Source organism: Lepisosteus platostomus, chromosome 26, assembly GCF_059453375.1.
Source record: "Lepisosteus platostomus isolate fLepPlt1 chromosome 26, fLepPlt1.hap1, whole genome shotgun sequence".
Classification (NCBI taxonomy): Eukaryota; Metazoa; Chordata; class Actinopteri; order Semionotiformes; family Lepisosteidae; genus Lepisosteus; species Lepisosteus platostomus.
In genome coordinates, this window is record NC_142636.1 from 16,047,503 (window position 1) to 16,061,093 (window position 13,591).

Below are 13,591 nucleotides of genomic sequence, written 5' to 3' on the forward strand. Positions count from 1 at the left end.
GGCAGACTTCCTGATTTAACCCAGTGAGACAGTATTTTTCTAATTTCCTGCACTAAAAGCAATGCTGACTGGAATTGGTTGTGTACTGTGCCTTGTGAGAAGGGAGAGAGCAGTATGAAAACGTGCTTTTTCTGGAGGACTCCCTTGTTCTGGATATGTAATTGTGCTTTGTTTAGTACTGCATGGTTTGCCATTGGCTCCTGTGTATTGACTTGTGACTGTATAGGATACTATGGTAGTAAACCATTTCTATTTGGTTCAATTTTTAGAACACATTTAAAGGAGCTGAGTAGTGAATGTGAAGCTTAGTTTTACCAAACGTTTGTATATGTACAAGCTGTAGTCTCTCTGATGGTAGAAAACATGATGTGGCTGGAAGGCTTAAATCTATATACAGTGGCCAGCAATAGGGTTTTAGTGCTATCTGTGCTTTTGTATTTCAATTGTTTAAAATGTTGAAGCTCTAAAACCTTTCCCCTCATGGCGTTCCAGTCAAGGCTGCAGCTGTTAAATAATAAAGATGGTTGTTGTTTTTGGTCTTGTACTGCTATGGAACCCAAATTTGGGGGGGGGGGACCTAAAATGTTCTTTATGTAAAACTGACTGTAAACGTACTGCAGCCTTAGGTGTGTTGACTTTTTTTTTTAAGTGAATGTCCACCACTTTTTGATGGGATATACAACTTTACAAAATTCTAAGGTCAATTCGCTGTACTGTAAACTTGTTACTACTTTATTTGTAGAAGTACTGATAGTTTTTAGGTGTACATTGAGCTTGTATGTACCCTAGGTCCACATGGAATACTGTAAATGGAATTAAGAAACATATTTCCTTGGTTATAGGAATGTGGAGAATGTTAAACTTCTGTAAATTGACCTAAAGATCTGAGTATTTGTGGGGAGGGGGAAGCAAAGTCTTGCCTTAGGAAGCTTCCAAGCTGCTGTCAAGAAGAGAAGCAAGAGCATCTATGTCCTGGGTGAGCAGGGCAAGGACTTGGGTTATTGTTTCTGTTTGGGCCAGTAAGAGGCCAGTGGTTAAGGTTAGGATCAGTGACCAGTCAGGATTGGGGGTGGAGTTGAGTTGAACTGTACGTTTTGAGATGGATGCACTGAATTTGAATCTGAACTTAAATCCTTTTTGTTTTGCACTGCAAGTGAATTCCAGCAAGCTGGTGAAAACTGTCATAATGGAATATTGCAACAGGATCCGGAGGTTCCCTGGAAATCTGCTGTGTCAATGGAACTATAAGGAAGCGGAAGGCTGTGCTTATTTTTCAGCTATTGCCTGAATCACTGACCTTGGCTGCTCTGTGATGGACAGTTTGGAGGAGTGTCTATCCACTTTAGGAGTCCATGATGCCATTCTGCTTGATGGCCCAGCTCTGAGTAAAGGAGGCTAGTTCTGTCCTGAGGCGAAGTGATCCACCTGCTCAAAGTTCTCATCAACCACAACTGTCAAACCTCTGCGTGAGGTGGGAATACTGGTGGTCGGTAATCCAATCATCTCACTGCCTGAAGTTCTTGGACCATAGCCTGCATCTTTAATGCTGATCTGCTTATTGCTCTTAACCCAATCAGTGCAACTTTTTGGCCAAGATAAAGGTGAGTTTGAAGGTAAGTAGAGGGGAGGTACAACTCAAACTCTTTTTATGAGGCTGGTCAGTAGTGGTGTTGATTGTGTTTGTAAATGAGACTAGTGCAATTATCGGTGCTTCCCAGTCCCTGGTCATCTGAAAGCACAGTGTGGAGTGACAGGCGTGGAGAATCCTGTTCAGAGGAAGCTCACTGGCTGGCTAAAAGGACACTAGCTGTGTGACCTGTTGATGTCCATTTGTGAGAATTTAAGTCTTCCACTTTGAAGAGTGGAAAGTGAAGAGATGCTGCAAGCTGTCCTTCTTGAAATTCCTGGATGCCTGTGGATCTTGGAGCAGGTACAAAGGTAGTGTCTTTTGACATGGTCCCTGGACCAGAGGTGGGTTTCACTCTTTTCCCATCATGAAAAGGTGCTTTTGGAGAAGGCTGTGTTAAGCTCTTGGACATCTTCAGATGGATAAGGTCATGCTTTAATGTGCTAAATGTTTTTTTTCTTTTTGGCTATCTTCTGGGTTTTGTTCCCTGCTTGGGTGAAGCACTCCCACACTGACATGCACTTGACTGGCTGTCATTCTGGCTCAAATACTGAATATGTTTTGTATGTGATTTATTTCATGGGTGCACACATGTAAATAAATCACTTTGGATACACTGCAGTACAACAGTGACTTGGCGCACCAGCAGCCTCCTCCACTGCAGACTCCTTGCTGGTTATGTCTTTGAGGAGACAGCATGTCAGCAAGGTTCTCTTGATTGGTGCTGGACAGGAACTGATTTCTTCACAGGGGAGGAACTGCAATGGATCCCACCCCCTGTGGCACGAGCCCTGGACTGGGGGTTTTCTCTTTGCTCTCTGCAGGGTGTTTTACAGTTGGTCTGTGTTGGACAGATGCTGCACTGTGTCCATGTTGGAAGTAGAAATGCTGGCTTGTCTGTTTCTAACAAGTACAGAGGACTTGGTCTAAATTTCTCTCCTTTTCAGGCTCTCTGCTGCCAGAAGGGTTGACCAGGCCTTTGCTCCAGAGGGAGGATCTTTTATCACCAGGAGTGGAGAACAGATGGTGCTGGTCTCCGGGACCTTTCCATGAAGATCTGTTGGAGGAGTGGGGTGCTTGTTTCAAGACAAAGTCAACAGTAACATCAAAGGATCTAGTCAGGTGAGTGGGTCAGGTGAGTCCCTTTCCATCCAGGAAGAGAGATGGGGCATTTTGAGCATAATGAGCACACTGGGTACATGGGGTTTTAATCGGGTACATTTGGGTACTATGGGTATATGTTGGTTTATTTGGGTACATTCAGGTACATTAGTGTAGATTGCATATCACGTTAAATGGGGTACGTTGAGTATATTGGGCAGGCAGCTTTTGGTGTGTGCATGGGAGTTGCAGCATACAGTGCAGTACATCCTAAAAACACCATATATTACTCTTGACTTTTATCATTTTTTACACTTAAAATGGACTTGAAAGACCCTTTTGTCAGAGGAATGTAGGACAATCTGAAAGCCGTGCATTATCTTTAGTTCATTTCACGGAGAATTGAATATTTGAGAATCTTTGATTTTGTCATTTTAACAGTTCTATTTCTTCTCTCAGTGTCCACGCTTTATAAGGCATTGGAAGAGAAGCAAGTGGATCTATGTCCTGGGTAAGCAGGCAAGAACATTCTGGGTTATTTTGTTTGGGTTTGTTGGGGTTGAGGAAAGGGATAAGTTGGTTAGCTGGCTGTTTTGAGAAGGATGAACCTGTAATTTGTAACTTGTGTACTTATGTTTTAAACAAGATAATAGAACTGAAGTTCTCCCCTGTGGTAGGAGCCCTGCACCGTGGGTTTTTGCTTTTGCACTCTTCAGGGTGGTTTTCTGTTGGTTTGTCCTGAAAAGGTGTAGCACTGAACATTATGGCGGTTTAGGTCAAAACTGGTGTTGGGAGTGGGAATGTTGGCTGGACCATTTCTGACTTGTGCAGAGGACTCAGTCCAGTTTCTTATTTTTTCTTGAGGTTCTCTGCTGTCTGGGGGATGACCAGGCCTTTGCTGCCAAGGGAGGACGTTCACCAGGACTGGAGCCCAGATGCAGCAGACTGGGTAGTGGGTTCTGTCTGCCAAGATCTGCTTGGGGAATCATGTGCCTGTTCCAATTCCAGAAGCCAATGGACTCATCAGAGGAGCATCAAAGCTGCTTTAGAAGTTCCTAACAACAAAGGCAGAGAAAGTGAGGGAGGTCTTTGGTGGGTTAATTGTGGGCAGGAAAGAGGTTCAGGTGCTATTCGTTGTACAACAAGAGCTGCATGAAGCTCTAAGTGAATCTCTGCACACCTGCCTTGTAATGGCTGTTAGGACCATGGCTTGTAACTTCAGCACCTGAGCCACCTGGCAGGGAGGAGACAGTGACTTCTAGTGCTGGAATGGAGAAAGAGTTGGCAGTTGGTAACTTTGTAGTGTTTTGCACATTCTAAGCCATTTGAAAAGCAGAGTTTGAGAGACTCAAAGGTCATGCAATGATTTATTTGCATGGGTGCACACATGTATATAAATCTTGCATTGGCTGTAGAGTAAAACTGAATTGAGCACGTAAGGTAGAAATGAATAAAAGGAAAACTAATGCCATCCACTCACTTGGAAAAGAGGGATTGGTTTAGCTGAGTGCCGCTCTTCTTTGGTACCTGCACAGAAAGCCCTTTGTCATGGGAGGGGATTTCCTACAGAATGAGGTAGGAGAAAGATGGGGGTTGTTTGTTCTGTTTTGTGAGAAGAGATATGTAGTTATGTGGCTTTGTAAATCCTTTGCCAGAAAATGTCCTCATGTATTGAAAATCTATATTTTTGTTGGTGTGGGATGATTAAAAATGACTAAATGTACTGAGTCGGTTTTCTTTTGTTTCTTGTATGCTGATTGTGGTTGTGGTTGTACAAGGTGCTATATTGAGTATATACTGGCACTGGACCTGCTTTTCCCTACGTTTTATTTAGGTCACAATCTTTGGGTACATTTATTTAACATTTATTTGGGTACTCTTTGGGTACATTCCTCAGCATAGAGGATGTTTATAAGCAGTTTTAATTTTATTTTTAGTGATCTAAGCATTTGTATACATTCCTGTATTATGAAAACCTGTGGTATTTGTGGAGAAAATAGGTGAGCTTTAAGGTATATATTTTAGACATTGACGGTGTAAAACACAGAATTGAAATGGGCCCAGTGTGGAGGTGGAGCCCTGGTAGAAGGGTAACCCCTTTGTCTTTGTAGTACCAGGTGTCCTGGCTTCCAGCTTATGAGTCCCAGCTGGGCAGGTCCTATAAAGGCACACTGGACACCCTCTGAGAGGAGCAGAGCCACCCCTGGATGATGGTGTTTTTGCACCATCAGTCCTGCTGAGCATTGTACCTGTCTTAGGTTTTCATCTTCTGTTTTGCCTGTCCCTTTATGCCCTTTCACAGGGGCAGGCAAACGCATGCACCTTTTTATGCACTAACTTGTTATGCACAGACTGGACCCCACTGAATAACAAATGTCCAGTCTGGTGACTGCTATGATAGCAGTTTTTTCAACAAGCTGGACCCCATTAGATAGGTTAAGCCCAGCTTGTAGGTAACATGGCAGACGCTTACTTTATTTTCTCACTTTTTGTATTGTTTTTGATCCCAGCTAACCTCACACTGGTGCTTCTGTCTCCTCAGCTGGGGTGTTGACTTTTTACTGGTGCTGTCCGTGGTGCCTCCCACTATACACTTTCATTTAAGAGTAATTGCTGTATAATTTCAGTTTTCCATTCCATTTCAAGTGAAAATGTCTGAAAAGCAGTTTACTTACGTATGTTGTGTAGTATATCAGGTTTATTGTATTTGCGGTGAATTGGGCTGCTGGCATTACTAAATCTCTTAATGTAACAGTTGATGTCTTTTAAAGGGGTACAAAAGTGTGGGACTGAGATAGTACAAGTACTGCTACAGATCAAGCCATTTCATACTGTATAGATTGAGACTGCATTGCAAAGGAAAGTGCTATTTTTGTAACACCTTGTTTGTGAAATATTTATGTAATTGGTTAGTGTGAAATTGTTATAGCTGCAGCAGTTTAAGATTACAGAGTAGACCAACAGCAGGAATATAATAGTTTATTTATGAAAAAAGGAGTTGTCAGAATTGTATTGAATTGTGTAGAGGTTGCAGTTTGGGGTAGAGACAACTGTTAGCCATGCTGGCAGTACAAAGGGTTAAATTCAAAAGAGGTTAATGGTCTATAAAATGTAAGTGTTATACAGTTTTAAACTGTAATTAGATTGTTTGGTTAGTGAGGTCTGGTTTAAATGACTGATAACTGCCAACTAGGAGGTATAAATCAATTTTCAATGGTTTACCCATACAGCTCACTGCACTGATGATGGGTGGGATGCCAGTCCATTCCTCAGGTCTCATCATGCCAAAATGCAATTAACCCACCTCCATGCTCCTGGACTGCTTCTGAACTAGTTTTCATAAATAAAATGTAATGTGTAGAAAAATAAACTGGTGACACAAGGACCATGTGTAAGGAGTGTTTATTTTTATGAGCACAGGGTGGACGAGTCATTGACAACCACAATGATGTCCTGGAGAGGCGCAAGAATGTGCACATTGACTTTAGCAATGGTATGTATCATTCATAGGGTAAATAAAAATAGTCGGGTTTAACATGAGTAATTATCATGTCAAACTGTTGGGTTGCTAGTTGATTCACAGCAGCCTTTTATTAGTCATTTTTAAAAGAATCCAGGGTGTTCAGCTCAAGGATTTGCCATGTAGTGTTTTCCAGACCATCAAGGCAGTTGTGACATGTCTCCCATTCTTGCCTCCAAAGTCCTCCAGATTAACAAACAATAGGTACGTGAATCTTATTTTGAAGGGGGTGAGAGGAAATCATATGAAAAGGTCAGATCCAGATCCAGCTTTAAGTTCAACTGCTTTTAGATGTAATTAAATTGAAGGAAACTGTGACATGCTATGTTCTGAAAGATTTTAAATGTCACTCTAGTTGTGCCATACTCATATGAGCCATAGGAGATTAGTAGTTATTGTACTTATCAAGGTTTTGTTGATTTATTACGCTTCTGTTTTTGGTACGGTAGCTAAAGTGCTCAGTTTATTCAAACTATTAGGGCTTAGGGGTCTTTTTCTCCAATCCCAGAGGTTAAAGTGTGTATTGGTTCAGTCCAGCACAGAATTTAAGGACCTTTAAAATTATAATGTAGTCCATTTCATTAGTTAAATTCCAGTTTTTCAAGTATCTTATCTTGTTTTTCTTATAACCTTTTAAAGTTAATTACATTATAATAATTGCTTACACTTATATAGTGATTTTCTGGACACTCCACTCAAAGTGCTTTACAGGCAATGGGGAGTCCCCTCCATCACCACCAATGTGCAGCCTTACCTGCATGATGCAAACGCAGCCATAGTGTGTCAGAACTCTCACCACACACCAGCTCTCACTGTGGAAGAGAACAGAGTGATGAAGCCAGCTCAGAGATGGGGTTATTAGGAGTACATGATCAGTAAGGGCCAATGGGAAAATAGGCCAGGACACCAGGGTAATACCCCTACTCTTTTTGAGAAATGCCCTGGGAGTTTTTATGACCACAGGATCTCAGTTTTACTTTTCATCTGAAGGACTGTGCCTTTTTACAGTGTAGTGTCCCCTTCACTATACTGGGGCATTAGGACCCACCTAGACTGAAAGGTGAGTGCCCCCTGCAAGCCCAAATAACAGCTCTCCCAGCAGCAACCTTAGTTTTTCCCAGGAGGTCTCCAATTCAGGTATTGACCAGGCTCACGTCTGCTTAGCTTTAGGGGGCTACCATCTGGGACCTGCAGGGTGATATGGCTGCTGGCAAGATAATGAAATAGGTCCTCTTAATTAATATGGAGCTGTTTGGAAGTTTCCACAAATTATAAAGTCAGTAGAAACTTTAACAAGTATGAGTAGGCTATTACAAAAAAGGTAGTAGATTGGGTTCTTAAATATCAATCTAAAAGTAAAAGTACTTTTCTCAACAAAAGTTTTGTAGGAGCAGCCAAGTGAATTTAATCTAAGAACTCCTTCTCTAAAATAAAATTTGTAAGAAAAAACATGGGACTGACTAGCAAATGAAAGATTTGTCCCAAAACCAGTAAAGAAACAGTACTCACCACTCTCCTCAGCTCCTGGACTCTTGAATGAAAACAGAGGCACAGGGAGTCTGCTCTTTTATCCTCTGAGCTGGGGTGGCTCCTCCCCCTCAGAATATACCAAGTCCAGTGAGGGGTAAAACCTTCATAGCTGACACCTATAGTGAATAGCTGAAAACAAGATTAAATTTGCAAGATTAGAGCCAGCAGCCATATCACCCTGCAACCTGCAACCTGCAACTGGGAACCCACTGAAGCTAAGCAGGTGTGAGCATGGTCAGTACCTGGATGGGAGACCTCCTGGGCAAAACTAAGGTTGCTGCTGAAAGAGGTGTTAGTGGGGCCAGCAGGTGGTGCTCACCCTGTGGTCCATGTGGGTCCTAATGCCCCAGTATAGTGATGGGGACACTATACTGTAAACAGGTGCTGTCCTTCGCATGAGATGTAAAACTGAGGTCCTGACTCTCTGTGGTCATTAAAAATCCCATGGTGTTTCTTGTAAAGAGTAGAGGTGTAACCCCAGTGTCCTAGCCACATTTCCCATTGGTCCTTACCAATCATGGCCTCCTAATAATCCCCATCTATGAATTGGCTTCATCACTCTGCTCTCCTCTCCACTGAGAGCTGGTGTGTGGGGAGCGGACTGGCGCATCATCCAGGTGGGGCTGCACATTGGTGGTGGTGGAGGGGATCCCCATTACCCGTAAAGTGCTTTGAGTGGAGTGTCCAGAAAAGTGCTATATAAGTGTAAGCAATCATTATTATAGATCAAAAGGTATTCAAACTCAATATAATAGGTCTATTCATTTGAAGATGGATTCTAAATTTATCATTTTTTGGGTTAAATAAAGTGCAACTGATTGAATCTTATGAGTGTGATGCTATTCATTGATTCTTCCTGTTTTCACTTTTGAGCTTCTCTGTGTTTGGTGATCAAGAGATTTATACAGAAATAAGCATTCAAAGTGCATGTTTAAATATTAATATGGAATTTTACAGCTAAATGGAAATTTTGGTAGCTGAGCATAAAAATAACAGGAGCATAATGTCCTTCAAGATCATATTATCATAAAAGATATTAATATAGGAATATAAACATTATATTTAATGTCCATGGCTGATAGTGGTAGCTTAAATAAACAGTACACAACAATTTTCCACTTTACAAACATTTTATGCATCAGTCTTTAACTATGTCACTTACTGTAGTTATTTTGGAAAAGTTGTGATGTGCTCTTTCTGACTATATTTGTAGTTTAAAATACTATTTTAATATATAATTATATATATTTTCTATGAATCCTTGCTGTTTTTATGCCAGTAAAAAAGTGTACTTTTTAGAATCTGCTTAGTAGGGAATATAATATGGAATCATGTAGTAAAAGAAATTAGTAATGATATTAATAGATCAAAATATGATATATTTATATAACTGATGGTATAACCGCAGTCCACTTTCTTTGTAAATTTTTTATTTTTTCTGACTCGTTCACTCTTGATTCCTTTCGGTACATTTTGACCTGTCTGTTTCAGCAATGGTTGCAAGTGCTCTGTTGGTGTAGTGCGTTTGGGGGGTGGGTTCCTCTCTGGGAGATCTGGGTTCAGTTCCTGCTTAGAGCACATGTTTTCTTTCTAATAAACAGTCTCATTAAAAAGTAAATAGTAGGTACACTATATTTTTATATATCTGCAAAAAAAGACACACCATGTTCAAACCACAAGCATGTTAAAAATAGGTTTGAGAGTAAAAATTCTTAATGTATGAAATAGGGTAGAGCGTGCTACATTACGGTCCATGAGCAGTCTTTTGGGGGCTGGTTAGCTCAATTGGTAAGCATGTGGTGCTGATAACACTGAGGTTGTGGGTTCAATCCCCATATGAGCCAGGAAGTCCCCTTTTCCTTGGGGCAGTGTAGTGGCTCTGTGGCTGAGGATCTGTGGCTGGCAGAGGAGTCCTATGCCATTGGGCTCCTGAGTGAACCCCCAACTGCTCTGGGGACACTGTAAAAATGGCTGACCCTGTGCTCTGACCCCCAGCTTCTCTCCCTGTCTGTGTGAATCGTGGAGAGCAAGTTGGGGTCTATGAAAAGACAAATTCCTAATATCAAAAAATCATATATGGCCAGGGCGGTGATTTTATCTATTTTCCATTACCTCAATGGGGACACTAAAAGTTTTAATAATTAAATGTCAAATTGTTTCCAAAACATCACAGTTCCATTTTAAAATTATTATCAAGTGGTATTAATTCAGTACCACTTTTTTTATAATAACAGGAAGTGGTGTTTTTACTATACATTCTTAGAAAAGGATAAAACATTATGACATTTTATGAAGTACAGTATATAAACTTTATAATGGTAGAAGCAACATGTTTAAACTTTTCCATAATCCATTGTAAGTCACCAAGTTAAAGATTTTGATGCATAAAAATATGTATGAAGAAGGTGGAATACTGTTGTGTACATTTTATTATTTAGCTTCCACTACCATCTACTGTGTGTACATTATTTATATATTACATTATGCTTCTGTTTTTAATTTACAGTATATTATTAAACATTTTTATATTTCCAACTGAGAAATCTTGTTTTTATTAAATCTACCTACTTTTTAAGTACTTTAATATTTAACACGCTGTCATACACAGTATACAATTCGATTTCTATTACTGAAAAAAGATTGAACATCCCCTTTGAATGGGATTCAAAATTAGACATTTTCTGGTGACTGTCCAAATGTTCCACAAAGTAGTGTATTCCCACAACTAAGTATTTGTAAAAAGTTTTGGTACCCAGCAGATCCTGAACCTCTTAAGTACCCTTGCATTGTCACCCATGCATTCTGAATGGCTGTATCTGTAGATGGGCTGGCTAATACTTTGTCATTGGAAACTGGTGTGTCGCATTATAAACAATATGGTATTGCTAATTGACCATTTCGAGGAGATGTTGGGATAGGTTCTTGCTGAATTAGCCACACCTCTGAGTTAATCATGAGGGTTTTAAAGATACAGCATTGGGATCAGTAGTCATTCTGTTTCTGGCTACTGCAAGGGTAGGAGCTCTTGGCTTGCAGATGTGGTGGCCCGAAGACTGCGGAGAAAGGTGAGTGGTTTTGATGTGTTTGGGTAGTAATTTGAAAACGTTTGAAGGTTGAAGGTGTTTAGAATATTTGTGCACTGTGAGTTTGAGAAGGTTTTTGGTATGTGTCTGGTGGAAAGGTGGCATATTCAGTTGAAACTTAACTGTCTTCTAAAGACTAACCAAATGTTCCACAAAGTAGTGTAGTCCCACAACTGAGTATTTGTAAAAACTTGTGGTACCCAGCAGATCCTGATCCTCTAAGTAACCCCCAGCATTATCACCCGTGCATTCTGAATGGCTGGATCTGTAGATGGGCTGGCTAATACTTGTTTAGTCATTGGAAACAGGTGTGTGTTGCATTATAAATAATAGGGGTTTGCAAATTGACCATTTCAAGGAGATGTTGGGATAGGTTCTTGGTGAATTGGCCACACCTCTGAGTTAATCATGAGGGTTTTAAAGACACAGTCTGGGGGCTGGTAGTCATTCTGTTTCTGGCTCCTGTAAGGGTAGGAGCTCTTGGCTTGCAGGTGTGATGTCCTGAAGGTGGGTGGTTTTGATGTGTTTGTTGGTTTTGGGTTGTAATTTGAAAAACAATTTGAAGGTGTTTAGAGTATTTAATGTGAGTTTGGGAAAGTTTTTGGTATGTGTTGGGTGGAAAGGTAGCATATTCAGTTGAAACTAGACTTTCTTTGAAATCTGGATTTTTTTTTCATCTTTTAATTGAAATGTTTTCACCCATGGGTTATCTTCAATAAGATGACCTTTGTAAATGGCTTTCCAAAGGCTGGTAGATGAGGATTTAAACCTCTCGGGACCTGAATGTGTTAATTTTCCTTGCTTTTTGTAAGCATTCAAAGAAATAAGACAATACAATCCTGGATGAGTGCTTTCACAAGGATGGCAGGTAAGAGAATACACATTTTAGGGGTTGACAAGAAGGTAGTATTTTTAGATCAGGGGCAGTGTTCTGGGAAGATTTGAGTTGGAGAAATTGAGATGTATGTTTGGGGTGTGTAACTGATTATTGTTGTATATCTAAAGTAATTTTTGATGGCAAGATGACATTTGGAATAATTACATGATGGTTTTTCCTTTCAGACGGGAGAAGAATGAGGAATTAAAGGGTTAGGGACTAATTTGGTCAAATGTTTTTAGTTATGTCTGGCATTTAAAGCTTGTTGAATTGTGAATATTGTACTGGAGGTAAAGTATGTTATTGGTGGTATGTTTTCTTTTCATACAATGTAAAACTGAAGTTGGAGCATTTCTTTCTCTTTGATTGTGGAGGTAGTTTAGTTGTTTCTTAATGGGGAAACTGCACAATTACCTTTTTTTTGCAAGGGGTATTCTGTGGGAAGGGAGGTCTTGGTTTTGGGGGAGGTTTTGTTATGAATTGAAGTATTTTATTTTGATGTTTAATATAAATGTAAACTAATCTTTAAGTTGCTTTTTTTTCTACTTTGGTCATTTTGTGGGAGGTGGTGGCCAGATCTTTGTTTCATTGGGTACCTATATGTCTGCATGTGGTTCAGATGTGGGAGACGGTGTCCATCTTCCAAGAGAGGTGTTTGCAGTGTGAGATTTTTATTTCCTGACCAGAATTGGAACAGAAAATGGTGTGCATCTTGAAGAGGCCTCATCAGGAGCAGCTTTTGAGTGGACCTTTTTCCTCTGCCAGTGTTTCAACTTTAGACTTTTTCTACAACCAAATCATGTCTGGATGGAGTTGAGGAGCCTGTCTGAAGTAGTAATGGACTTTTAAAAGAAGTAAATAGTTGTGGTGTTAAGTAAACTTGTTCTGTGTATTATTTTGAGTAAGTGAATGTGGAATCATTGTAGCCTGTAATGTGGTGTTTTCTTGGATTGTAAAGACCTGATTATGATGGGGAAAAATGGTTTGTAAATTGTTTTGTATTGTTAAGGGCAATGTCCCTAACTGTAAACTTTGTTTTTAATTAATTGTAATGCAATGTCCTTGAAATAGTTTAATGCTCACTGAATGTTATGTTGCCAATTGTCATGATGTAGTATTGTAATTTGAGCACAATAAAGTTTCTGGGAGTGCTCTTTGAGGATTTGTATTGATGACAGGAAAACAATGTGGGTATGTTTGTTATACAATGTTGTTGTTGTTTTAAGCTGTACTGTATTTTTAGAGATTTGAGAAATCATCCTTTGTGTGTTTTTATTTTCAAATGAGCTAGAATGCATGTTCTTTTTTTAAAGAGCAGTGTTTTATTGTTTAGGTTTTGTTGAAAGTATGTAAATTGTAATGTTTAACACCCTTTCATAGCTTGAAGAGGCAGATGGTAAGTACCTTTTTGTGTGTGTGTGGGGGGGGGGTTAGGGATAGTTTTTAGCTCAGTTTTGGCTTGCTGTTGTAAGCTTGTTATGGGTTAACTTTGCTTCTAACCCTAGAACCATACCACCATGTTCTGTGCATTGTTTTGAGCAAGTGAATGTGGGATCATTGTAGCCTGTAATGTGGTGTTTTCTTGGATTGTAAAGAACCTGATTGTGATGGGGAAAAATGGTTTGTAAATTGTTTTGTATTGTTAAGGGCAATGTCCCTAACTGTAAACTTTGTTTTTAATTAATTGTAATGCAATTTCCTTGAAATAGTTTAATGCTCACTGAATGTTATGTTGCCAATTGTCATGATGTAGTATTGTAATTTGAGCACAATAAAGTTTCTGGGAGTGCTCTTTGAGGATTTGTATTGATGACAGGAAAACAATGTGGGTATGTTTGTTATACAATGTTGTT

The 13,591-nt window shown here is 39.8% G+C and overlaps 2 long non-coding RNA genes across 2 annotated transcripts; both read left to right on the forward strand.

Moving 5' to 3' along the window:
• The first annotated feature begins 209 nt into the window (after positions 1 to 209).
• On the forward strand, positions 210 to 3,970 carry LOC148640446 (uncharacterized). Its single transcript, XR_015930558.1, has 3 exons — positions 210 to 2,749; positions 3,188 to 3,239; positions 3,593 to 3,970. It is a non-coding gene; the product is annotated as an uncharacterized LOC148640446 (long non-coding RNA).
• Positions 3,971 to 10,782: 6,812 nt separating this feature from the next.
• On the forward strand, positions 10,783 to 12,906 carry LOC148640447 (uncharacterized). The gene is made up of 2 exons (XR_015930737.1): positions 10,783 to 10,843; positions 12,425 to 12,906. It is a non-coding gene; the product is annotated as an uncharacterized LOC148640447 (long non-coding RNA).
• The last annotated feature ends 685 nt before the right edge of the window (positions 12,907 to 13,591 follow it).